The sequence below is a fragment of the Temnothorax longispinosus genome, chromosome 12 (assembly GCF_030848805.1).
Source record: "Temnothorax longispinosus isolate EJ_2023e chromosome 12, Tlon_JGU_v1, whole genome shotgun sequence".
NCBI lineage: Eukaryota > Metazoa > Arthropoda > Insecta > Hymenoptera > Formicidae > Temnothorax > Temnothorax longispinosus.
Genome location: NC_092369.1, coordinates 3119620 through 3143848, shown reverse-complemented (window position 1 = coordinate 3143848; position 24229 = coordinate 3119620). Strand labels below are relative to the sequence as shown.

Genomic DNA, 24229 nt, shown 5'->3' with positions numbered 1-24229 from the left:
CATCGACTGTTCTCGTCAGAACAAATCCGTCAAAAGCGCCACCATAGACGTTCGCATAGAGTTTGATTGCAAACGTAATATAGATTCCAATACGACGGCCTACTGTCTCATCATCCACGATCGCGTGATCGAGTACAATCCGCTGACTAACATAGTCCGTAAAATCGTGTAAAAGAGGAAGAAGAACGTCTGACAAAATCCTGATAAGCGACAGATTGAAACAGAGTGGGGGGAGCGACTGACCGTACAGAGAGACGATGTCCGTCGACCATGACGTACCGATATTCGTGGATCTGCAGGGATTCGTTATCCGCGAAAAGTTCACAGTTAAAGAAGTGGCCGTGCTCAGAAACGGAAAGGAACTAATTCACCACGTGTTTCGCGCGCCATTGGCGTAGGATCTTCTAACAAGAGCGGAAAAATCGCGGGCGTGCTGGTTGACGGCGAATCATCATGGTTTCAAATAGAACGATGGAGAGGTGAATTAAGTTCGGGCGAGAACGATCATCCGACGCGCCGTGTGCGACGGGTTGAACTGCGAGACGCTCAAGCTCGTTTATGTGAAAAGCGCTGAAAAGAAAAGATGGCTGGAGGAGATTCTCGGCGACGCAGTCGATGAATTCAACGTTAAGATCGAGTCGATGGACGTTAAATACGAGGACATCGGTCGACTGGAAACCCTCGGCGCGATCCGATCTTTCCTCTGCAGGCGCCACGCGAAAAACTGCGCCATGGAGAACGTGTGCAAGTTGCACGATTGGTGGACGGAACGGCGCGCGCGTCTCGACACTCTGTAACGCTGTGTGTTTCTCGAGAAATTTTATTGTATTATAGAAATGATGTTTTTTATTTACCACAGTTCGATATTTTTTAAATGTACTTTAACTTAAATATGTGAAGTGGTTGAGAATGACTCATGGATAAATAAGACAGCCGTGTTGTAATTAAAAATTAATGTATTTTTGTTCCGGATTGGGCGAGTTCACGCGCACCCGTCTCGGCCGTCACCCTTCGGGAGAGTTCAAGTGCAATCTCGCGAGTTGCGAGTGATCTGCGTCGCGCTCGGCCGTCATCTCTCGCGAGAGACAAGTGCAATTTCGCGGGTTGCGAGTGACCTGCGCTGCCTTCAGCCGTCACCCCTCGCGACAGTTCAAAGTTCAAGTGCAATCTCGCCGACTGCGAGTGATCTGCGCCGCGCTCGGCCGTCACCCTTCGCGAGAGTTTAAGTACAATCGTGCGAATGCGAGTGATCTGCGCCGTATCGGTCGTCCTTTTTCGCGAGAGGAACTCCGATACCACGTGCGCGTAATCTGCCGCGGTCGGCCATTCTACCGCGTGCGAGACATTCCGCGATCATTTCTATAAGCGCCTCGTGCGCCGTGTGCCGTGATCGGCCATGTTGGTGTAAATCCGCCGTGTCACCGTTCGACACGGCCATTCGCATAACAAGTGCTATCCATGTGGTGTTCACGTGAACCATGTTTGTGACACCGCAGCAAATAAAGACTTCTCACAGTACAAATAACAAGAATCAAATTGACTGAACTTGCCCGTTCCGCGATCCTACGATCCTATCGCGCACCTAAACGGAGCGCGAACCTCCCTAACCCGCACCACATTGAAGCTAGTCTAGCTTCTGACACCGATGAGTGTCTGGTCCTTCGAGTTTGAAACAATTTTTTACATATTACATTTTTTTATTTATCTTAGTATAAGCTTAAAATATATGTATTTCTTAATAGCGAATACCTATAAATTTTAATATTACAATTACTGTATACATATACATATTACATTTTTTATTCATTACAATTACTGTATACATATAATTTTCACTCTATATATAACGGTAATTCTGTATACATATAATTTTCACTCTACATATAGCGGTAATTCATAATTTCGAGCGATATTGTTGAATCTTTGCAATACTACGTCGGCATCCAACCACTTGCCGATACAGGCTCGACACTGGTTGGCTGGTTTGATCACGCATAACACACGTTCACACTCCCTGCATTCAATTTTTACTCTCATGTTCAATCCATACAATTCATTCATAATCGCGTGCCAGGATTGATGGAATTCGTAGTTTGGCCTAAGATTACGACGAAGGCTATGATGATAACACGATTCGCACACTCGCTGCCGCGGGTGTACTACCCATGTGTAAAACGGTAGTATTCCGATCACAGTAATACCTATTTAATGTTTCATACGGGCTGTAATCTTCATTATATTGTTCGGGGAGGACCCCGTCGACTTCCAGCGGTTCTACCGGTGGTCTCATATTTTCTGTAAAAGTATACTATTTTTTAAAATGTGTAAACATAAAATAAAATAAATTATTATATTTCTCTCTTACGTTTGTTAAAAGTTTTCGCTGGTGCAAATTCTGCTTCGTTAACTTTCGATGCTAGATGTGTCAAATCCTTTCGGAATATATACCTGATGAGAGAAATCATTTTTACGGTAAAAGGTGTGAAATGGATTGATATTTGAACTTGCTTCCTGTTTTTCTTAGATTACCGTATTAATTAAGAGGTTTAAACTAGACGGAAATGGATTCATCTTTGAACTTAGTTCCTGTTTTTCCTAGATTACACACTATTAATTAAATGTGAGGTTTAAACTAGACGTTTGTATATTCCCGCTTAGATTTTTGTAGACTTACTGCGACCTTCCAACCGAGTCGCGATATCTATTTCCGCTTAATTATTCAAAGACGAGAAGAGAAACGCGCCGTTTATTTCCACCCTACCGGCAATGTCGCTCGCGCGCATAATTGCGCGCGCAATTATTATCGTTACTCGGTAAATTGTAATTCAATAACAGAGTACAGAGTACAGAATGATTTCATGTACGATACTATTTATTCCTCTCAAAATATACGCGTTTAATTATTTTCTCTCATCTATTTTCAATTGCGTGAATAACCTCGTGACCTCGTTGCGGGCGATGACCGATGCCGCGACGACGACGGGAAAACAACATCGCGCGTCGCTATCGCGGCCGGCGTAACCCGTGACCCCGCGGCGATACGCAAGAGCGGCGAATTTTCGCAGTCCGCGGGAAAACATCGTCGCCGTCGAGTGTCATCGCGATGTTGTCGCGAAGTGAATTTTTTTTTTTCATCAGTGGTCCGCGCGAATATCGATGCGTCGCGGCGCGCGGACATCGTTCGCGAAAATGTGCCACCGCGAGTGTCGGCGACGACGACGACGACGACGACGACGAGTGACACGGGTATGTGATAAACAATATTTTTGGATGTTTTTGGGTTTTTCGCGAAGTGCAGAGGACCTGTTTCATTGCATACCTCATGGGAGTGCCCGTCGGGTGGGCGGGGTGAGGAAGCGAGACGCGCGGAAAGAGCGGTTAGTGAGGTTAGGATAGCGTTGGGGCAGCGAACACGTGATCGCTTCTACTTTCCTCCCTAGGGAGGAAAGTAAAGCGGCGCGGTGCCCCTCTGCCGACGCCATTCCCTCTCCCACCGCTTCATTCCCCGCGCGTTCCGTTTTCTCACTCCGCCCCCCGACGGGCACTTCTATGAGCTAGAATTAACATTGTTCATCTACTGATATCTTAAATCCGCTTGCGCCATCGTCTTCAGAATTGTTTGTAGTTGTTTGTAGTGCTTTTCTTTTCGTTTGTAGTTGCACCGTTCAAAAGTTATTATATTTTTACAATAAACAAGCAGTATAACTTTGCCAATTTTGGAGATATTTTAAACAAAACGAAACGAAAATTATTACGAACAACTACAAACGATTCTACATCGAGTCGCGCAATTAGTTTTAAAATATCTCCAAAATTAGCAAAGTTACACTTCTTGTACATTGCAAAAATATCATAACTATAAAACAATGCAAACAAAAAAGAAATCACTACAAACAACTACAAACGATTCTGAAGAAGATAGCGCAAGCGGATTTGGGATATCTCGACAAATGACAAAGTTAGGTTTTATTTATTTTTTTTTAATTGTTGTAACTTTTAAACGGTTCAACTACAAACGAAACGAAAAGCACTACAAACAACTACAAACGATTCTGAAAAAAATGGCGCAAGCGGATTTGAAATATCTTAAAGTGGGGTGCAAGTAATTTTTTATATTTTTATAATTCTTAATGTATTGAACTACAAACAAAATTTTTGTTACTACAAACAACTACAAACAAAATGCTAACGTTTTCCGTAAAAAAATTAATTTTTCGAAAGTCGGATGCCAGGTTTACATAGGTAAATCCGCAGAAAAACATTTTCCTATAAGAATGGTGGGGGATCCTTTGAGAATATGAAAAAATCTATTTAAACGTACTTTTACCATTATAGGTACAACCCAGCAAATACAATAATATAACAGCTACATTGTTGTAATAAAACAGAAAAGGGATGTTCTTTCGAATAGACCACCCCTTCGATAGGATGGAGTTTTGCAGATGATTTTGTCACGATATCTAGAGATTATTTATCGATGTCCTATCTTCGGGTTTTCTATAGTTTTCTAGATTTTAACCTGACAATCATAAAACTCACTGTGTGTCTCACATTATATCCTACTGTATGGATTGAGAATAACATTAGAAGGAAGATAACTAATTGTTGTGTGGGTGGAAAAGTGCGTGCGTGGATATAGTAGATTCCGCCCTCCCTTACGGGGAGGAAAAACCAACCTAACCTAACCTAAACCAACTGTTGTGTGGAAAAGTGTATGTGATATGGTTAAAGTCCGAAACGCAGGCAATCCTAGAATTGGCTGATCAATTCTGCCGAATGGCCAAGCGTCTTGGTCAAAATTTTGTAGTAATTTAATTGCTGATGTGTGTATAGACAATACACAAATAGGTGGAGAAGGGGCGGTTTTTTTATGCGGCGGAGCTCCCCCTAAAACTAATCTAACTGCTAGCCTATTCCTAGAAACTGTTTTAATCAAGACGCTTGGACATTTCACAGGATTGACCAGTTATTTCGCAAAATTGACCAGCCAATCCTAGAAATGCCGCGCGCGTTTTGGGCTTTGACCATAACATATGCATGGATGCAGTAAGTTACGCCAATATTCGCCGCTCGAGGCTCGACGGCCGAGCCGCATGTCATGCTGTGCCTCTCTTAGCGTCTCTATAGAAGAAATATGCTAAAATCGTACCTTCCGCTAAATTGTCATTAAATATTTTTATTTTTATAAATAATTAAATAATTAGTTTTGTCATGTTCGCATGATATAAATAATTTTATAAAAGGGCTAGCGAACAAAGCTCATTCTTAGTGCTTATAATTATATATTACAAACGACGAATATACATATAAATTCCAATTTAAAACCGATAAATATCGAACTGAAATACAGCTATCGTTGGAACATTAAAAACAGTTGTAAATTGGAATTTTGTAATATATAATTATAAGCACTAAGAACGAGCTTTGTTCGCTAGCCCCTTTATGAAATTATAAATAATTAAACATTTATGTACGGAACACGTTACAAATACCTTAGTAGGGTAGGTAGGCGGGTTTTAACCCAGGCTCCGAGAGGGGAGCGGAAAGGGGGGTTCCGCGGCGCGGGGTGCTCCATGTCCGGTAGGCGAGAGGTCCGCGGGGAGAGAGGAAATCCGCGTCCTAGAGCGAGGGTTCCGCGGGATGAGGGGGGATCCGCGCTCTAGGGCGAAGAATCCTCGGTGAGAGGGAAGGGATCCGTGTTCTAGGGCAAGGGGTCCGCGGGAAAGAGGAACCGCGTTGACAATCAGCGGTAGGGGCCGCGGGGCGTAACCAACGTTTTGTTCCCCGGAAAAAATCTCCTGAAAATCAGTTCCCGGAAAAAATCTCCTCATCAAAAAATTTCCCCCGAAAAAATCTCCCTGGCAAAAAATTTCTCCAAAAAATAGCCCTATCTGAAAATACAACAATTTGCATCTATCTTTGCTATAAAACTTTTTGCAAGCCCACGCATGTACTTTGCAAGGCACACTATGTGTCTAGTTTAATGATAGTGGAGCCCCCCGCAGGGGGGCAAAATCTACTGCATACACTTTCCACACAAAACGAGGTGCCACAACTTTCCACGCGTGAAATGTCCATCCAACAAAGCGCAAATAAATTAATAAAATCGTCGTAACTAAAAACAAAGATAATAAATACATAATTCATAATTCATATTTATAACGACAAATTGACAGCAACAGTCCTCAAGATTTTTTACACATTCAACAAAACGCAAATAAATTAATAAAGTCGTCGTAACTAACAACAAAGATAATTAACACATAATTCATAATAAATGTTTATAACAACAGATTGGCAGCAACAATCCTCAAGATTTTTTACACATTTAACAAAGCGCAAATAAATTAATAAAGTCGTTGTAACTAACAACAAAGATAATTAACACATAATTCATAATAAATTTTTATAACAATAGATTGGCAGCAACATTCTTCAAACATTGTAACACATCCTCTCGGCTGTAGGCTGCAACGAGACTCTTCAATCGCGCATTGTTGTCTTTGTAGCACTTGTTTCTATTATTCGCAGCAGCGTGAGCATTCGCGCGCGCAATGTGACGAGACCCTGCTCTGCTTGAAGCAATTCAATAATTTTTTACAGTACAAGATGCGAACTATTTGCTCTCCGATTTAGTGCATGGTGCCATCCTTCCACTGCATTGTTATTACGAGCAACAGCCATCATCACTGAGGAGTAGTGGTTCCACAAAGAAATATCAAACATTGCGCCGCGTCGTACTTTACGACGACTTAACACGCCAACCCAAGTCTGCTCAAAATAATCGAGAAAACTTCTCAAACCATTCTCATTATCCGTGAAAAAGTTCGACTGCAGCAAAGTATCGTACGCATAAGTTACATCGCAGGGAGGAACGAATGCCAATGCGAATAACATTCGCAAATTACGAGCTACGCGGTTGCTCTCGCGGTACAATGACGCAAGGTCGTGATTTTGTATACTACGCCAAAGTGCTTGACCGAAATGGAATAAACACCCTGGTAACACACTCGGAAAATTTTATAGTAACGGCCTTTAAAAATGCCATCTCAAAATCCGACATTACATTGCTTGGAGCCACCCCGGGAATCCTTTAGAACCCGCAACAGAGTTTGATATGTTCTCTTGCGTCGATTAGGGCATAACGCATATACAAAAGGCACAACTTTGCCATTCACCTCCCTATGTATGGTGTACAGTTGGTCGAATATTTCTGGCACTACTTTAATAGTACCATTACAATACCATATGTCACATCCTCGCAACACCTGCAGATTATCCTCCGTAGCAAATATAAGCAGTCTGTTGTTAATATCTTCAGAGTCGAATAACAAGAATTTCACGCTCTTCAATGTCTTTTGAAATTGATCTGATATTGCATACAATGTGTTCTTCCTTGGATTAGGCGGTAAAGGATTGTTCCTTTGACGAATTCCTCGGACAGTCCGACTCAATGACTCAGCACTCGGTAATTGTGCAACAACAGGAGACACTGTACCCAGCACGAACGCCACTAACGACGATGATGCTTCCTTGCTTGTCACCGCCTTCTTCCGTAATTTTGCAACAACGCGCTTTGTCTCAACTGCTTCAGCGTTAGGAGTGTGAGTTGTGTGCTCAGTTTGATGCAAAATGATGCATATATTAAGCAATAAAAAAAGAGTAATTAATGATAAATTTTCGATACTGCTATTAAGTACAATTTACGTACCATCTCGTGACTCCGACGATGTATGGCAAATCCCCCGACATCCATTTTTATTCCTCATAAAGGAAGCTTTGTTTTCGTAAAAAAAATTTTTTTGCCGCTGCCAATGTGTTCAGAATGTTCTAAAACGTCGAAAAATCGCAATTTTTAAAAATGTCCGTATGTATTGTTGCGCCCGTGCTGGACACCCGTTTGTGGGCTGAACTTGGCTTCGCTGACCGCTCCGCGGAAGCTTCGTGCTGAAGCGCGTCCCTTGACTACGGAATATTGATTTATTGATTTACTACTTCGACTGTCAGATTTACGGGGAGACTCGGAACGTTCGGACGAGTTCTCCTTCAGATACGCATTCTTGTATAGAGATCTATAATAAACCTGAGTTCCTTTTATAAACGAGTCTTGTCTTTCTTACGCGAGTCCGGGAGTGCGCGGCGCGAACGCGAGTGCTTGAGATTAGCGGAGCGCAGCGCAACAGTATGTATGTGTGTGTTTTTTTCCGAGGGCAGGTGGAGATCTTTATAGACACCGGCAGTCCGTACTGCCTGGTAGTGTGGAGATTCTTACCCACTAAAACCATCTCCCTGTGGTTCATCAAACTCTCCCCACGGGACCACTTTACAGCGTAAGTGATCATTACTTCGTAGGGAGATAATGGCTTATGCCTTTCCTCTTCTTTCGTTTTAACCTACATCCTCCTTTCCCGATGTGGGTTTAGGGGTTCAGTCAATCTTCCCATTATGTCGATATCAAGATCCTCTTCTCTCACAATCCAGGCATCGCAGCTCCTTTAATACTTTTGCTACAAAGTTACCGACTGCATTTCATCTTTCTTTCTTCGACATCATGAGCCGCGTGATGTTCCCATGCTCCAGTCGTTCTCCCATCATCATATCCAATCGGGCTCGATCTTCAAGGAAGCGAGGACAGTAAAAGAACACATGTTCCGCATCCTCGGGCACACGACAGTCGGGACAGTTTGGGTCGTCAACAATCTTGAACCGGTGAAAATATGCCTGAAAACATCCATGTCCGGTCAGCATCTGTGTGAGATAGAAATCCGTACGGAATGCGCTAGCAGTCCGCAGAGCACTCAATCGTTGGATTGACTCCAATTTCCTTCTGTATGCCTTGACCTTTATAGCTTCAGCCCAAATGGGCGCTCCATATAGCACTGTCGCCAACAGAAGTACGGTGACGACTGTCGCCAACAGAAGCCTCCTGCTATTTTTGGGTCCTCCAATGTTTGGCATTATGCGCATAAGTGCGGTGTTGACATTCGCAGCTTTACCGCTGACATAGTCAAGGTGATCTTTAAACGTTAGCTTAGCATCGATCTTCACTCCTAGGTATCTAATGGACGGTTGGGACTTGATCTCATGATCGCTGACCATAAGGGTGATAGTTTTTCTCTTCTTTCTTTCAGTGATGAGAACTGATTCCGTCTTATGATCAGCCAGCTATGCATGAAGAGACCAATTGATGCTAGACACTTCCAGATGATCGCGACAGTCTCATTCCCTTTTCGTTCCACTTCCTCAAGGAATTTTCCGACAATCACTACCGCTATATCATCAGCAAATCCAACTATTTTCACTTCTTCTGAGGTTTTAAGCCGAAGTATCACATCATACATGATGTTCCACAGTAGAGGGCCAAGGACTGATCCTTGCGCGACCCCCCCCCCCTGTGACGATGTAATCCTTAGGACCGTCGTCTGTGTCATATCTCAGAACTCTGGCACTTAGATAACTAGCCAGTATACGCCTCAGATACACCGGAATCCCCAGATCTCGCAGTCTGTCCTCAATACAGTCCCAGCGAGCGGAGTTGAACGCGTTCTTGACGTCCAAAGTGACGATAGCACAGTACTTCTTGGACCCTCTTTTCCATCTCTTGCCATGTATCGCCTGTCGCGCTGTGTCAACAACGACTTTGATGGCGTCCACTGTCGAGTATGCTTTCCTGCAGCCATATTAATGTTTCGCCAAGCTATCGACTTCGTCCACGGCTCTCTCCAGTCTATTGTAAATGACACGTTCTAGTATCTTACCGGCTGTGTCAAGCATGCACAGCGGTCGATAAGCTGAAGGCTCCAATGGGGGTTTTTTCCCTTTGGGAAGCAAAACCAATCTCTGCCTTTTCCAGCATTCTGGGAACTTCCCTTCGGTGAGTCAAGCATTATACATGTCCACAAAGATATCCGGTTTTGCTTGAATCGCTGCTTTCAGGGCGGTGTTTGGAATACCGTCCGGCTCTGGGGCTTTGCTGTTTCCCTTGTTGCATGCTATCAAAAATTCCTCCACTGTTATCGGCGGTATGGTTTCTCCTTCAGGAGTCATCATTGCCTCAACTGTTGCAGCTTTTCGTTGTTGCGGAAACAGTCCGGTGACAATCTTGTGCATCAATTTAAGGCACGTAGGAGTCTGCGTGAAGAGACTTTTCAGCTTTTTCATGACTATCTTGTGCGCTCTTTCCCACAGATCCTGGTTTACTTCACTACATAACTCTAGCCAGCATTTTTTTTTTGCTTTTATTGCCGCTCTAAGCTTATGACGAGTCTCCTTAAATTGCTCCTTCAACTCGTCATAGGTGCTTATTCCCCTGGCTCGCTAACACCGCCGCCTTGCTCGGAGACAGTTCCCGCGCAGCTGGGCAATTTCCTTATCCCATTAGTACTGGTGGTCGTTGATTAGATGTTGTTCTCCTGGGGATGGAGATGTCACAAGCTTCTGTCATCAATCTCAGGACGTGCTCAGCTTTGGCTTCTGCGTTACCATTTGATATCGCCATGTCATCCATGGCACTAAGAAACGCTTCCCGATCAAAAGCGCTCGCTTCCCAACCGATTGTGATGGACTTCATCTTAAGCTTTGTTCCTAAGGTTCGTTGAGTATCTCCAATAGAATAGCTTGGTGATCACTACCAGTATAGTGTTCGCTCACCTCCCATCTGAATCCTGTTTTTCCAAGGCGGCTACTCACGAATGTCAGATCGACGATAGACCTCGTGCCCGCTCTCCGGAATGTCAGCGACTTCCCGCTATTAAGGAGGACAATTTCCAGCTGCGAGAAAGCTTCTAATAACGCAGATCTTCGGTTGTTAGTCTCGGGCCAGCCCCATTCAGTTGCCCAGGCATTGAAGTCGCCAGTTATCATCACCGAGCTCCGACCCTTAGCGTCGTTAACAAGTATGTCTAAGAAGTTCTTGAAATCTTCTAAAGGCTCATTTGGTGGGGCATAACAGCTATAGTAGTATATTCCCGCTATTCTTGCCCATACAAACGCTGATTCCAGTCTGGTCATCTTTTCCTGCATAGTCAGTCGGCCACAGTTCCAAATTGCTGCTCTAGCAAATCTGTCATGCACCCAGAACTGATCGTCCGGATTCCCATACTGTTCCGAGAGGATGGCCACATCAACCTTGTGTTCTCTGATAGACTGCGCTAGTAACTCCTGCGCTACTTCATAGTGATGAGGTTGAGTTGTAATATCTTCATTACTTTCCAACCATTGCTTTGTACGCCCTTTGGAAGACCGGGCACTCACCACCTCCAGTTGCGTGCTGACTGTTGCAGTTCTTTTCAGCCTTTCACAGCACGCAGTTAGCCTGTTTGATGCATTCCTTGGCTTTGTAACCGTTATCCTCACAGTTGATGCAACTTTTCGATCTGTCCGTCGGACTCTTATAATCCCGTGACAAGTGCCCATATTGCCAGCATTTAAAGCACTTCGTGAGCTTCATTCTTTCTCTGATGCGACACATCACCCACCCGATACGGATCCCCCTGAGTGCCATGACTTTTTGGGCCAATTGCATCGGCAAGCTCACCGCGGTAGTTTGGGTGCCACCATATGCTTGCCTCAGCGACTTGATGGAATTGATATCTATCATTCCTTGCGCTCCTTCGATTCTCTGAGTCAGTGCATCAAAGACATCCTTTGGTAACGATTTCATCAACGTCTCTTGATATCCACCTTGACCTTCTCAATGCGGGCTTGGACTACCGCATCGTCGCCTAGTACAGTTGATTTGCAGACTGTAAGTCAGTTGTTTGCGACTTCCGTTTCCGGTACTGGTAGAGAAGGCGAGAGCGAGCGAGTGAGGGAGAGTGGAGGTGAGAGAGTGAGGAGGTGAGAAGAAGGAGAAGTGGAAAAACAGGTAAAAGAGATAAAGGAAAGGAAAGTAGCAAGGCACAGGTGACGGGTACGACACGAACTATAACTGGAGTAGAGGTGCGACGCGACGGGAGAGCCGAGACGCGGTCGGCGGCGCGAAGCCGGGCATAAAGTGTAGCGTATATAGAAAAAGAAGTGAGCCGAAAAACAGGTAGAGATGAGCGGAGAGAAAGAAAGCGGGATGGAGGGAAAGAAAGGGATTATAAATAAAGTAAAGGAAAGAGGTAGAAGTGGAAGCATGGGAAATTTAGATGATCTATGGAAAAGGAAGAGAAATAAATTAGATAAGAGCGGGGGAAAGAGAAGCAATAAGACAGCAAGGTCGCCTAAATCGGAAACAGAAATAGGTGAGAAGGAGTTGAGGGAGGTAATTAGCGAAGTGAGAGGATTTTTTTAAGATCATGAGAGAAGAGCTAAGAGAGGGTTTCAAGGAGCAAGGAAAGAGGATGAGAGATGAGATGGAGAAAATGAGAAAAGAATTCAGAGAGCAGGAGAAGAGATGGAGAGAGGAAATGGAGGAACTAAAAAAGGAGAAGGAAAAAATGGAGGAAAGGTTAAAAAGGTTGGAGGAGAAAGTAGAAGGACGAAAGGAGGAGAAAAAGTGGGAGGTACAAAACGGAAAAGAGGAGGTGGAGGAGAGAATGAGAGCGGTAGAGAGAAGACTGGAAAGGAAGGAGAAGGAGGAAAGAAGAATGAACATTGTGATAAGGGGGTTGGAGATAAGAGAAGGTGGAAGGAGGGAGGAGGCAGAAAAGTTATTGGAGGGATTAGGGGTTAAAGTAAAGGCAATAGAAGTAAAGAGAATAGAGGGGGATGCAGAAGAGAAAAGGGAAATGGTACTACTGAAATTGGAAAACGAGGAATAAAAGTGGGAGGTGATGGAGAAGAAGAAAAGTTTGAAGAGTAGAAAGGAGAGAATTACGGAAGATCTAACATAGGAAAAAAGAAAAGTGAACTGGAAATTGAGAGAGATAGCGAGAAGGGAGGAAAGAGAGGGAAGAAGAGCGTGGATTAAAACAGGGAGGATAAGAATAGGAAACGTATGGTGGAGATGGGATGATGAAAAAAGAGTATTAAAGGACGAAAAGAGAAATATAAGAAGCGAGAGTGGGGGAGAGAAGGAAAAGATGATGTTGGAGGGAAAGAAAAAAGAGGAAATGCGGGGAAAGAAGAGAGGATGAAGATATAGGGAAGGATATAAAAAAAGTAGAGGATGAATGTAATCCAGAACATGATGTTGAAGAGGACAATGAAGGTAAAAAGGAGGAGGAGGAAGAGAACGTAGGAAGAAAAGTCAGAGAGGAGGATAAGGAATATGGAGAGAGGGGGAGAGGGGGAGAGAGAGAGAGAGAGAGAAGGAAAAACAGGAGGGAGAAGGAGACCTTGAAAGTAGCCTTCTGGAACGTGGCGGGTGTAGCAAATAAGGATAAGGAGTTCTGGGAAGGGATAAAAGAATGGGACGTGGTGATAATGATGAAGACATGGTTGCATGAGAGGGAATGAGAAAAAGTGAAAGAGAAGATCCCAAGCGAATATAGATGGAGAGTGCAGATAGCGACCAGGACAAACAGAAAAGGCAGGGCGAGTGGAGGCATGCTATTAGGTACACGAAAAAGGATAGAAGAGGTAAATGAAGAAAGAAGGCTGGAAGAAAATGAAGGAAAAATATAGACAAGAAGCTAGAAGGTTTGAAAGATTGGATGAAGAAGGGGGAAAAGAGAGTAAGGACTGTAATAGGTGAAGACTTTAATGCTAGAACGGGAGAGGAAGGAGGATGGGATAAGGAGGACGAGGGAGGAGTAGAAAAAAGAAAGAGTAGATCAAGAGACAAGAAAATAAATAGGGACGGTAGAAAGCTACTGGAATTCATAGAGAAAAGAGGATGGATGATATTAAATGGAGGCGTGAAAGGAGATGAAGAAGGTGAATTTACATATACAAGAGGGAGAGGTGAGACAGTTATAGATTACGTTATAGGAAAAAAAGAGGTTAGAAAAAAAGTGGAAGTAGAAGAAAGAGTAGACCATCATCCACTAATAGTTTGGGTGAAAGGTAACCCAAAGAGAAAGCAGAGAAGGAAAGAGGGAGAAAGAATAAGAAGAAGAGGAATATGGAGCAAAGAGGGAAGAACGCAATTTAGAGAGAAACTAGTTATGATAGAAGGAGGAAAAAGGGAGCTACAAAAGAGATAGAAGAAGGAATGTCGAACATAAGATAAGTAATAAGGAGAATGAAAATGAGGATGGGAGAACGGCTAACAAGAACAGAAGAGAAGGTGGTGGGATGAGGAATGCAGGGAGAGAAAGAGAGAAGTGAGGAGAGAATTAAGAAAATGGAAGAAAGGAAAAAGAGAGGTGGAAAGGTACAGAGAAGGAAGGAGGGAGTTTAGAGAAATGTGCGAAAGAAAGAAAAAAGAGGAAAAGGATAGGCTGGATAGAATGATAAAAGAGATAGGGGAAACGAGAACGGAAGGAAAGGTATGAGAGCTGATAGGCAGAGTAAAAAAGAGAAGGAAGAGGATAAACGAAGAGATAAAGCTCGAAGAGTGGAAGGAGTACTTCATGGAGTTAATGGGTGGGGTGGAGACTAGAGTAGTAAAAGGAGAAGGGTAAAGGGACAAGCAAAAAGAGGAAGAGATAGTGGAGGAGGTAAAAAATGTAATAAAGAAATTGAAAACAGGAAAAGCAATAGGCAATGATGGGATACCGATCGAGGCGTGGGAAGGAGGAGAAGAAATGGTGAAATGAATATAAGAAATATGTAAACGAGTATGGAGAGGGGAAGGCTGGCCGGAGCAATGGAAGGGAGGGGAAATAATTCCTATAATAAAGAAAAAAGGGCGAGAGGTGAAAGACTATAGAGGAATAATTACAATTATGGCCTCGATGTATAAGATATATGCAGCAATACTAGCGGAAAAAATAAGGAAAAAAGTAGAAAAGAAGAATTTGATTCGACAATCAAGCAGGATTTAGAAAAAGAATGGGGACGATGGACCAAATATTCGCACTGAACTACTTGGTAAACAGACAACTGGGAAAGGAGAAAGGAAAGATGACAGTAGTATACATAGATTTGAAAGCGGCGTTCGACTCAGTGAACAAAGAAGTATTAATTAGGGCGATGATAGAGAGAGAAGTATATATAAGGCAGGGACTAATAGATAGGGTAAAAGAGGTATTGAGAGAAACGAAGGGTAAGAATATAGAGAGAGAGAGTGGAGGAACATTCTGGATGGCAAAGGGCGTGAGACAAGGGTGCCTACTAAGCCCGATACTCTTTAACCTGTTAATCGCGGATTTGGAGAATTATTTGAAGAAGGGAGGATGGGAAGGCGTGAAGCTGAGAGGGGAAAAGATTTACACGTTAATGTATGCGAATGACATAGTGTTGATGGCGAAGGAAGAACAGGACATGAGATCGATGATAAGCAGGTTGGAGGGATACCTGGACAGGAAGGGATTAACATCGAGCAAAGAAAAAAGTAATGAGATTCAGAAAGGGCGGAGGAAGGAAGAAGAAGTATGACTGGAGATGGAAAGGAAAGAAACTAGAGGAAGTTAAGGAATTCAAATATCTTGGATATACACTGAAGGAAAATGGGGGACAGAAGCGCACATTAGACAGAGAAGAAGGAAGGCGACGAGAGTAATGAGGGAAAGTTGGGGGATAGAAAAAAAATGGTGGAAAAAGGATTGGAAAAGAAGGATCTGGTTATACGACACCTTGATATGGACAGTAATGGGATACGGGGCGGAAATATAGGGATAGAAAGAAAAGAAGGAGGTAGAAGGTATACAGGAGAGATACCTCAAATGGGTATTTGGATTAAATTGAAAGACGCCGGGGTATATGGTGAGAGATAAAGTTGAGAGAGAGAAGATGAGAAGCGGAGCAAGTAAGAGCATGGAAATTTAAAAGAAAACTGGAAGAAGGCAAAGAAAGGGGAATAGCGAGGAAATGTCTGGAAGAAATGAAAGAAATTAAAGAAAAAACAAGAAAGGATAAAAAAGATCATGGGCTCAGGATAAAACTGGTGGTATAAGATTGTAAGGAAAGACGGAATCCCGGAATACCTGAAAAAGGGCTGGGAGGAAGCAAGGTGGAGTAGGATTGCAAGGTTTGGGAAAAAAAGAGGGAAAGGATTGGATAAAAGCGATAGAAGAAATGAGACAAGATGAAGGGAGGAGAACGGAAAAGGAAGAGGGATGACAGTGAAGAGAGTAGGAATAAGTCGAAAAGAAAGAGAGGAGAAAGAAAGGAGAAAAGAAAGGAGAGAGGAGGAAGACAGGAGACCAAGGAAGATCGCGGAGGACGAGATAACGAGCGGATGGAGGAGAGTCTGTAATGAATACGGATAAAGATGTGACGACAGGAAGAAGGGAGAGTAAGAGGAATGTATAATAGAAGTGAGAGAGGAAGGTTGATAGAGAAAGAAACAGTAAAGGAAAGGGAGGGGAGGAGGAGAAGGAAATAAGATAGTAGGATTAATACAGTTATGTTTCAGAGTGAAGGTAGAATAAAAAGAAAGGAAGTCATTGAGCACGAGGAGGGAGAGATCCGGAAAGGAAAGGGAAGAGCAGCGACAGAAAGGAGGGAGACAGAGAGGTGCGGAATGATGGGAAGCAGAAGGAGATGGACAGAAGAGTGCCGGACGGAAAACGAAGGGAAGGGAAATGAGATGTGAGGTCGCATACGGCCAGGCTGGGTCACGGGAATATGTAAAGAGTTGGGCACGTCCCTGTAAAACGCCATGAATATAAAAATGTAAAATGTTTGTGACCTGTTTATATAAATTATTATATACCTGTTTATATAAAGTAAACTATTGAATTGAATTGAATTGAAGTCAGTTGTTTGCTCAGTGGTCTTGTCCAGTTCTAACAGCAGATCGTCATTCACCGTTCTCCGGATTTTGACGACTGTCTTGCCCAGCTCTTTGAGCGAAGGTTTATTTTTCACTTTGCTCAGTATCTGAGCATAGGTTGTAGCCTCGCCTCTCTTTTGTATAATGAGAGCATCTGGCAGCGCCGGCCTTTTCCTGAGTTTCGGGGGCTCTTTCTTTCTCTTCCCTTTCTTTTCCCTTCTGGCTTGTACCACTTGGAAGCCTAAAACTTCTCCGGGTTCGGGTGGTTTTGTCCCGTTTTTTTTAAACTGTGTCCGTGGCGTCATCTCGGTAGCTCTATCGCCTTCTATCTTTTCCTTCTTCTTTTTCCGCTCGCTTGATGGCGGTGTATCCCTCCCTTTCTTTAGGGTCCTTGGGGTTCCTTTATTCCGGAGTTGCTTACTATCGATTTTACCCGTCAGACTCAGCTGCTTCTCCTTGTCCTCCTTATTCTGTTTGAGCAAAGGGGTCGTTTGCATGATCGAGGATTTGATCTCTTTTCCTTCCACTTCCAATTGATCAGGACAACCATTCTCCTTGCAAGACAGATCATAAGCGTTGCCAAATAGCGTGAGCTAGTCTACGGATTTTTCCATGTACATTGTTTTTACCTTTGATATACTTAAGCAGCTCACTTATCTTCTCACCAAGCCTGTTGAGAGCTCTCTTTCCACGTTCACTTGATGCATTTTGGACTGCAGAGGCCAAGTGTTCCACCTTTGCAGTTCTGCGGTCGCTGGCTAACGACGCCTGGGAGCCCGCTTTCTCACTTCCTTCAGGCGCCAGTACTGGGTTTCCAAGTCCCTGCACCGTAATCATATCTCCTTGCTTCTGACTGTTCATCTTTGGTTTATTGTTCAGGGTTCCTTCCCTTATCCTGTTTGGTCCACGGAGGTATTTTTAGTTTCCCTCCTACCCGCTATATCTAGCGAGCATTCCCCTATTCGCCATCTGGGGACGCGCCACGTAAGGATTTCAGGCTCTCCCTGTGGTGTGTGTATGTGTGTATGTGTGTATGTGTGTATGTGCCTTTACCGAAATTTCTTATCAACCAAATCTTAACGAATTATATATAAAATAGGAGTAGAAAAAACTGAAAAATACAAAAGAATTAAATTGCCAATATTTTAAAATTTTAACCTTTAAAGGCTACATCTCAAGTCTCAATAATTGAGACTTTTCACAAATTGATGTTTTTTGACAATTTAGTACTAATTATTGGCAACTTTTCTAATTCTATTATATTCTTCAGTCTTTTCTACCCCTATTTCATATATAATTCTATAAGATTTGGTTGATTAGACCTAGCTTTATAGAGTTTCTATGTATGTACAAATTCTCCGAAATTTCAAATGTGTGTAACACGAGAACTGATCAATCAAATTTTAAAGAATTATATATGAAATAGGAGTAGAAAAGACCTAAGAATACAAGTGTTTGCGAAATCGCTGATTAATCCCGGCGATGGAAGCGGGATGAGAGGGACGCGCGTGGACGGTGTTGATTAATTATTCGTTTAGTTAAAGTGTAACTCAGAGCACAGTCTGAGCCGTCTTTAATGAGCAACAAAATATGTACAGTCTGACCTTAGAATGATGAGCAGTCTTTCTCAAAATGAGAAGTCAATGTAATAGTGCGTGCACTCGAGAAGCAATTATATTAATCGCTTTCCTCGTTACGTGAGTTGCCCTTGAGCCGTTGAACCACGTGGCGTTCGGCACTCGCGCACGTGTAAAATCCTGGTCCGTCGTGTTGATGCACCTGAGATTAATGAGTGGTCTTTTTTACACTTTAATAGTGTGTCTCTGCAGGTTGAGTCGCTTCAAATGAGCACTTACATGCGTCTTCACAAGAACTTTGAATTATCCAGAGCACGTAAGTACGCCTGGTCACTCAGCGGCCAGCGAGTGGCGAACGAAAATGTTGAAAATCGCGAGGATGATGCTGCCGATCAGCGCGCCTGAGCTTGCGCCAGCTGCCGCGAGGATCCAGGATAACGGTGCCGATCGATGCTGCCATTTGAAGAAATGGCGCACCGCGATAACGGAATCTCGAACATTCCGCCCGCCATCAGCAACCCTGTTGATGATCCCTTATTCTTGATCCTTTATTCTGATGAGACGGGTAGCACAGCAAGCTTAGCAATTGGCAGAGTGAGTATCGTGGTGGCCGTCTTAAGGGTAACCACCCTAGTGAGTTCATCCTTGCCGAAGTGCAATGCCGTTACTCTGGCGAGTGGCCACTTGCACGGTGGAGAGCGTTTGTCGGTGATCAGCGCAATAGAACCCACCTTGATGCTGTTGTTAGGATGATGCCACTTGGATATTGCCTGCTGGCGTTGTAGATAATGACCCGACCATTGTGTGCAAAAATGCTGAACACGCTGCTGGATGAACTGCCAACGAGATAATCGAGAGATTGCCAGGTCCATCAGAGATGGCTCGGGTATAGTAGTGATTGGACCTCCAATGAGAAAGTGACCTGGTGTGAGCGCTGAGACGTCTTCAGGGTCGTCACTCAATGGTTCCAAAGGCCGTGAGTTGAGAATGGCTTCAATTTGCGTGAGCAACGTTGTGAGTTCTTCCGTGGTGAGCAGAGTCTCCTGACAGTCCGTCTTAAATGGAACTTTACGGATTTTACCACCGCTTCCCACTTGCCCCCATGTGTGGAGCGCCTGGTGGGTTGAACTCCCATCTGGTGTGATCAAGTTGCAAAGCTTGAGCGATCCGTTGATGTTCTTGAGAACCCTGAATGAACATTTTTTTTAGCGCTGCGTCTGTTCCAATAAAAGTTGTTTCGCAGTCCGAGTACAAAGTTTGAACAATTCCCCTTCTCGATGAGAATCTTCGGTAGGCTGCTATGAATCCTTCCGATAAGTAGTCACTCACCACTTCGAGGTGAATTGCGGAGGTGGAGAAGCAGATGAATACACAGATCCATCCCTTGTACGTTTTCGCACCTCGTCCCTTCCATGTTTTGATGGTGATCGGTATAGTCGGGTATGGAGTCCGGCATAGTCGACTCCGGTATGAGCAAACGGACGTGACGGCGCTCCCGAGAGAGAGGTAGTTGGCCCATCAGTTGATGAGCACGGATCCCCCTCTGCCGAGCACACACGACACACCGCAAGATGTGAGACTTCACTGGAGCCCGTCCGCCAATGATCCAGTATCGTTGCCTGACATGAGCCAACGTCAGCTGAGTTCCTCCATGCAGGGTGCGCAGATGGGCGTGAGCAATGATTAAGGTTGAGAACCGTGAGTGGCGAGGTAAAATTACTTGATGTTTGTTGTCTTGATCTAATGATGATTGATTGAGGCGGCCGCCAACTTGGATGATTCTGTGAGCGTCTATGTACGCAGTCAATCGACTGAATGCGTGAGCAGTTGGCAATCTCGAGTTGGTCGTGAGCATCTTGATCTCGTGCGTGAAGTATGCCGCTTGAGTAGCCTTGATCTAGAAAAGTCTGGCCTTCTCCAAAGCTGAGTGCAAGTCCGGCGACTTGTCTCGGTACTTTCTCAAGAGAGAGATGGACCTGAAACAGAGAGCTGTTATTCTCAATAATTTATTGAGGGTTGAGTACCTGTATATGAGGTCCCAATGATAGTCCCAATGATAGTTCGACTGAAATGCAGCTGCATATAGAGCAATGCCAGGACGAGCCTCATGACCGCTCAACTCGTCCGAAAGCGCGGGTTGAGATGGCCATGCTTCAGGTGTGAGTATTCACGGTGGTCCCGTCCATCATAATAAGTGGCCTTGGAGTTGAGCAGTAGTTAAATCTCGTGATGCGCAGTCGGCTGGGTTGGAAGTGCCAGGTACGTATCTCCAGTGTGCGTCTGGAGTGAGATCTTGGATCTGAACAACTCGGTTTCTCACAAAATCCTTCCAGCGCGATGCATGAGATTTGATCCACGTGAGTGTCACAACAGAGTCCGTCTACAGATGAGTTGCTGTAACGTTCAACTTCAAGGTGGCTTGAACGTATTGCATGAGCCTTGAGAGCAGCAGTGCTGCGGTGAGTTCAAGTCTCGGGATGGTGAGCCGTTTGAGAGGTGCTACCTTAGTTTTGGAGCACACCAATGAAATCATGGCGCCATTAGAGCCGTGGACGGTGATAAATACGACTACAGCCATTGCCAGTTGAGAAGCATCAGAAAAGCCATGAAATTCCACTGACGAGGTGCTCCATGTATTGTACTACCGAGGTATTGAGAGCTTGCTCAAGCTTGTGAGTTCTTTTCTGATGATGAGCCACCGTGATGAGAGCTGGGATGGCAGTGGTTTATCCCATTGGAGCTTATGAAGCCAAAGCTCCTGCAAGAGCATCTTCGCCTTGATCACTACTGGTGATGCAAAGCCCAGTGGATCGAATATCTGAGCCACTTCAGACAAAACGAGGCGTTTAGTGAGGTGTGCGACGAGATCTTTGTTGAGAATGTTGAATGAATCTTCTTGAGGACGCCATCTTAATCCGAGTATTTTGGTTACGCAATCGTCAAATGCAATTTGTGAGCCCTGGTCTTTTTCTGCTTGAATCGCAGTGAGCACATCTGGATAAGTCGCGTGCCACTTGGCTAATGGAAAACCGCCCGCCATGCACAAATTCTTTAGCTGCAATGAAATTTTTATTACCTGCTGGACAGTTTCAGCGCCTCCAAAAGTGTCGTCGACATATCGACTTTGAAGAATTGACGGCACTGCAAGGGGAAAATTGTGGCCTTCATCCTCCACGAGTTGCAGCAGTGTTCGTACTGCTAAGAACGGGGCAGCCTTGGTACCATACGTAACCGTTGTTAGATAATATGGCACTTCATTGAGCTGTTCGTCTATCCAGAGAACCCGTTGTAAATTTCAGTCATTTTTATGTACGTTGATTTGCCTATACATTTTGGTGATGTCAATGGCAACTAAATGTCGAAATTGTCGAATCCAGAGCAAAACATCGGTGATGTCTAAATGCAACTTGGCTCCCGTGTGCATGAGATCATTAAGTGAGCGGCCGGATGTAGATGCACTCGAGCCATTAAATACCACCCGTAATTTTGTAGTTGCACAGTCTGGTCTGAGCATTCCGTGATGTGGCAAGTAATATTGCGTGTGCTGACTGGAAACCGATGAAGCTTTCGTCATGTGATTGAGTTCTCGATATTCGGTCATAAACTGATGATACAGACGTTGATAGTTGTGATCTCGTGAGAATTCGAACCGTGTATCGACCTGTTGAGTCCCGCGAAAAAGTGGTCTTGAAATATTCTTCACATCTTTGCTCGTCAGGAGTAAGATCATGATTATTACTCGCAGGCACTTCTTCTTGTGTCCAGAATTTCGACAATAATGGCTTAGCCGTTCAATCTACTAGCAACCTTCCTGCAGTATTGGTGAGAATATAATATAAATTATTATAAAATTATTGATAATTCGCTGCTTAACAATTGTGAGATATCTGCATTTGCATTACAGTTCGATAGTTATGCAAGTAATTCGAACGGAGGCTATAATGAGTAATGTGAAGCTGTGCTTCTTGATACTAAGCTACATTGCGGAGGACCAATATGCAAACAGTTTAATGCACGACGCGAATCTGGCATTTAGAGTTCAGCTACATAGAGTACCTATGCATCATAGAAAGGTGCAGGATAAGGTAACGCCGGCTCAACCGCTTGCAGCTACATTACTCGGTATCTTTTCAATATATGTTTCAGGAGTTCGTGTTTCTTATGTTCTCTCGAAATATAATAGAAATCAAATAAGGACAGAGTTCCACTAGTGTCGAAGCATTTGCAGCTTACAGCTTATAAAATATTGCTTATAAAATGTAAATGGTTGTCTAAATTTCGAGACGAGTTATAATAAATTAAAGAACGTTTTAAATGCTCGTTTTTCATTATGTTACTTAAAATGATTGTTATCTATATTGTTTCGTTATAGATCTGCTTGTCGAGTTTGTGAGATCATATATAATGAAGAAATTTTCGCTTGAGTTATATCATCAATGTATCGGCGTAGTTATTTTTTTATTTTTTAATGCAATAGGATTTTTTTTACTATGGCATGATTGAGAATTAGAGGTTGCAATGTAATCATAGAGAAATGGATATGTTTCCATTATCTTTCGTACTTATAGCTTAATAATCTTTTTTAATTTGTTTACAATCAAAATGTGCTCATTTATTAGACATTAGATGGAGATGTACTTATATGGAAAACTTAGGTTAGTGGGGAATATTTCTACAAGGAGACAGTGCCAGCACTCCTGGTTTAGACCAGTGGGTGCTGGGACTGTCCTCCAAGTTTGAAGCTAAATGTCGGTAAGTGCCTGGCTTAAAATGGAGTTTGGCTCGCCATCTACCAAGAGTTTGAAGTATCCTCTATCGGTAGAGATCGTTAGTTATTTGATTAAAGCGTCGGTATTTGTATGACAGCGGTTGCGGAAACATCGTGCACGAATGGGGGTCAGATTGACCCGTAGTGTGACTAGAACGTAGTTTCAGTGAAAAAAAATCGGATTTTTTTATTGTCTTTAAAACAAGTGTCTGAACCGTAAGTGTGACTGTGGCACCTGCGATATTTTTTTTTCCATTGTTTTTATAATAATAACGGTGTTATTTGTTATCAGATGGCATCCCAGCAAACACAGAATACACCCAGTAAGCAATTTGACAGCAAATTGCTTACTGGGTGTATTGTGTGTTTGCTGGGATACAATCTGCGTAGCAGCCCTTACGGAAAGAAACTACAGCGGATTACAGAAAATTATATTACAGGAACTACATAAAAGTATTACACGAAATTACAGACTGAAGTATTGTAATATACTGTAATATTTTCGTACTATACGCTCGGATTACAGGAAAATATTACAGGAAAATAGCCTGTATTCTGTCATTTAGTGGCTCCCGCTTGATTTTAGAGGATTTTCCTCTGAAATACGGTCTCAAGAAGATATTTTAAAATCTAGAGGAATATCCTCTAACCATGAGACACTAAACTTAAGATTGCAGTCTTCTTAATACTAAAGGACACTGATTTCCGATATTCACCCGGCATAAAAAAAATTATTTTTTTTTAAATTTTATTACTATTTATATTATATATTAATAATAAATAATATTATAAATAAGTATAGAAATTAATATAAATAATGTGTTTTTTATTATGTGGACAGATAGCCTCTCGCATGTGGACAGATAGCTCCGCATATAGGGCTATCTATTTACGCTTGACTTGTCCACTTAAAAAATTCGCCTCAAATGTTAAAAGATCAACGATTCTAATTATGTTTTTTTTTTTTTTAATAGCAAGATTGAAAGGTTATACCATTAAAATTTTAACCAAATATCTTCATTAGCTTTTTAGTAAACTTGAAAAAAGCGTAAAGTGTGGACACATAGCCCCGGTCTCCCCTATATACATATATAAAATATGAAAGCCTTATTTACTGTTGTTTATTACTTAATT

The 24229-nt window shown here is 43.2% G+C and overlaps 2 protein-coding genes across 3 annotated transcripts in view; one reads left to right on the top strand and one right to left on the bottom strand.

The window, feature by feature from the left end:
• Window positions 1-24229, bottom strand: part of LOC139822648 (gustatory receptor for sugar taste 43a-like) — a 215015-nt gene that overhangs the window by 161042 nt on the left and 29744 nt on the right. The gene's annotated exons all lie outside the window — the stretch shown is intronic.
• Window positions 3143-24229, top strand: part of LOC139822650 (uncharacterized) — an 83368-nt gene continuing 62281 nt past the window's right edge. Inside the window, exon 1 of the mRNA XM_071794565.1 lies at window positions 3143-3246. The gene's annotated coding sequence lies outside the window, so the exon portion shown is untranslated. The remainder of the gene's footprint in view (window positions 3247-24229) is intronic.